Source organism: Bolinopsis microptera, chromosome 10 (genome assembly GCF_026151205.1).
Source record: "Bolinopsis microptera isolate Bmic1 chromosome 10, MBARI_Bmic_1.0, whole genome shotgun sequence".
Taxonomy (NCBI): Eukaryota; Metazoa; Ctenophora; class Tentaculata; order Lobata; family Bolinopsidae; genus Bolinopsis; species Bolinopsis microptera.
Window position 1 is genome coordinate 9,471,372 of NC_087081.1, and position 4,254 is coordinate 9,475,625.

Here is a 4,254-nt window from a genome sequence, read left to right on the forward strand (position 1 = left end):
TTTCTGATGTGTTTAATTTTAAGCTACCTTACTCGGGAATCTTATGACTGGGATATAGTGGTGGGTTTTGGAAAATTCCGCCATATTTTTCCCGGTCAAAAATTTTACCAGTCATAATAAAACCCGCCGACTCAGATTATGGGGTTCCAAGGGGGTGGTGATCATCATATTTTACTTGAAGTCTCATATGTGCTAGAGAAGACTTTCGAAGCAGTGGATGGAGGGCTGTAACTTTATTGGCTGTTGCTACCATAATTTCGTTATAACAAGAATTGCGCCCGTTGTTTCGTTTTGGCGGACGCTAGATTTCCATTCCACATTTACTATAAATTTAAGTATAACATATAAGATCCAATCAGCTCACTTCAATCTTCATGATAATAATATTTCAATTGATAAATTATGCATTAAATACGGGAAACACTTGGAATTCAATTCAATTGCCGTAGAACTTAACTTGTATCTGTAATTCAAGAAATTGTAAGCAAAGGTAAACTATACTCGTGTACACATCAATACACTACGCGTGCCACGTACAAATTGGGCTGATCATAACCTAATATTATACATTACATCATATACATTAATTAATTAATTGTATACGACGACCTCTTCGATGATTTCGATAGCGATAGATTCAGTGGACAGTTTGACATAAACAAGTACAGAGCGTTCTCAGTTGACGACATCCTTTCAAAGGGCAGTCTACTATCCAAAGTGCGGAACTTAAAACCTGAGATTGTACTCCTACATGTAGGACACCAGGACATCTTCTGGCAGAGGACTAGTGCCGATGATTTGCTTTCTAAATACAAACAAGTCATATACAAACTCCTGGAAACAACAGAAGCAAAGATTCGATCTGTATATCCCTTATTATCCCTGTCCCTGGTTATCCTAACCTTAACGAGACGATCCAAATCGTCAATGATCGTCTATCATCCTTCATCTCAAACTTGAGAAGAGATTCAAGGATTAAGTACGGTGACCGCATTTTCACCTCAAGCAACGATCAGTTAGGCGGATACATAACTAGAGGAACTGATAGTCACGGTGTGACCATCTTCCTGTCCGAAGGAGGCAAAAGGAAGGCTCTTACTAAATCGCTCGCCCAAACCGTAATAACAATTTCAACTTTTGCGCGTCTCCTAAATGCGCGTTAGTTATCTGTGATAATTTAGCACCGGCGAACCACATGTTCTGCCTACTAGCAAAGTTCACTCAAAACGTTCCGCGCCCGCGGATAAGTCAATATTTGTGGTTTTCAGAGACCAGATATTGCCATATCTGGATCATTAAAAAGGCCACCTGATAAGTCTATACAGACATCAAAACTCTTTTTATCAGTAGTCAGAGTGGTTCGTTGTCATTTTAGTAGTAGCACTTATTGCTAATATATAATTGGGAAAGCAAAATAATAGACTTCAAATATGCTTTCCACATTGGAAAATACAATTCACTTTATATCTCCAATATTATTGGAAAATACAGTACACTTATCTCTAGTATTATTGGAAAATACAGTACACTTATCTCCAATATTAATGGAAAATACAGTACACTTATCCCTGCAGTATTAATGGAAAATACAGTACACTTATCTCCAGTATTATTGGGAAATACAGTACACTTATCTCCAGTATTATTGGAAATACAGTACACTTATCTCAAGTATTATTTAAAAATACAGTACATTTATCTCCAGTATTATTGGAAAATACAGTACACTTATCTCTAGTATTATTGGAAAATACAGTACACTTATCTCTAGTATTATTGGAAAATACTGTACACTTATCTCTAGTATTATTGGAAAATACAGTTCACTTATCTCCAGTACTATTGGAAAATACAGTATTATTGGAAAATACAGTACACTTATCTCTAGTATTATTGGAAAATACAGTACACCTATCTCTATAGTATTATTGGAAAATACAGTACACCTATCTCCAGTATTATTGGAAAATACATTACACTTATCACTAGTATTATTGGAAATACAGTACACTTATCTCCAGTATTAATGGAAAATACAGTACACTTATCCCCAGTATTAATGGAAAATACAGTACACTTATCTCCAGTATTATTGGGAAATACAGTACACTTATCTCCAGTATTATTGGGAAATACAGTACACTTATCTCCAGTATTATTGGAAATACAGTACACTTATCTCCAGTATTATTGGAAATACAGTACACTTATCTCCAGTATTATTGGAAAATACAGTACACTTATCTCTAGTATTATTGGAAAATACAGTACATTTATCTCCAGTATTATTGGAAAATACAGTACACTTATCCCCAGTATTATTGGAAAATACAGTTCACTTATCTCTAGTATTATTGGAAAATACAGTTTACTTATCTCCAGTATTATTGGAAAATACAGTACACTTATCTCCAGTAATATTGGAAAATACAGTACACTTATCTCCAGTATTATTGGAAAATACAGTACACTTATCTCCGGTATTATTGGAAAATACAGTACGCTAATCTCTAGTATTATTGGAAAATACAGTACACCTATCTCTAGTATTATTGGAAAATACAGTACACTTATCTCTAGTATTATTGGAAAATACAGTACACTTATCTCTAGTATTATTGGAAAATACAGTACACTTATCTCTAGTATTATTGGAAAATACAGTACACTTATCTCCAGTATTATTGGAAAATACAGTACACTTATCTCTAGTATTATTGGAAAATACAGTACATTTATCTCCAGTATTATTGGAAAATACAGTACACTTATCCCCAGTATTATTGGAAAATACAGTTTACTTATCTCCAGTATTATTGGAAAATACAGTACACTTATCTCCAGTATTAATGGAAAATACAGTACACTTATCCCCAGTATTAATGAAAAATACAGTACACTTATCTCCAGTAATATTGGAAAATACAGTACACTTATCTCCAGTAATATTGGAAAATACAGTACACTTATCTCCAGTATTATTGGAAAATACAGTACACTTATCTCTAGTATTATTGGAAAATACAGTACACTTATCTCTAGTATTATTGGAAAATACAGTACACTTATCTCCAGTATTATTTGAAAATACAGTACACTTATCTCCAGTATTATTGGGAAATACAGTTCACTATATCCAGTATTATTTGAAATTATAGCATACTATCAGCGTGGTTCGCTGTAAGTGTACTCTCAATAGCATACAGCATTTGTGTATTAATAATCTATCAATTTGTTTGAGGTTGCTTTAACAACAATCCCAATAATGCTCGCTTGCTGTTTTTCTGAATATAATATTTGGGTAAGCAACTAATCCATTTTAATGACCTACTTGAACAATGAACAGATACATTTTTCCTCTTTTAAGCGATCGGAGACTCATAATAAGTGTTACGTAGAACAGGGAATCAAGAGGAGATGGTTTCATTCATTATACTGTATTAAAATGAAAACAACTAATTGTTTTGTAAAAAAGAAAAAATTAATAAAGCAATAAATGATGCAATAAAATAAAACAAAAATCAGATTTAAATTCATAAAATTCGACAAAATCATACATCATTCTCGAAATCAGAGTCTGATCTGAAACCATAATTTAGTTTCCTTTCGGGAAACTTCTTTCGCTTTTTTTTGCTCGCTTTGCGAGCGAATCTGCGAAGTCCGTCCGCTTTTCTGCCCGAGAAGTCGTTGACAACAGTGACAAATCGTCCCGAGTTGCTGTTACCGTCATGTCAATCTTTGTCATCTCCGAAAGCCTGAATGTTAAATGTTTTGATACATCGTCGAACAAATATATGTTCATTGCAATACACATATTTGAACAGCAAGATAGTAACATAAGAGTATAACTAATACTCATACTAATACTCATATACATAACATTAGCAGCGGTCATTAGCAACGGTCTTTGTCCAGCTATAAAATACAAATAATATTTTTCAGCTTCACATAGAAACTGTATCACATGACAGTTGACACGTAAAGAACTGATTTTCACAATTTCACCTTTTCACAAATTCATAAATTGTTCGTTTACATGTTTACATATATAATAACATCTATAAACAAAAGAGCACCTAAAGAGGCTCAGCAAAGTGCTGGCCTATTTACGCTTACGAAGACTCATTCGTTCAATATGTCTCAAAGTAAATAAACTCCTCCATCCTACTCTATCTCTTGCTAAGTTCACTAAGTTGGTAAAATCATCTTCGTTTTTCAAATAAATTTGTCTCTTAAATAGGTCCTTTTTCACAA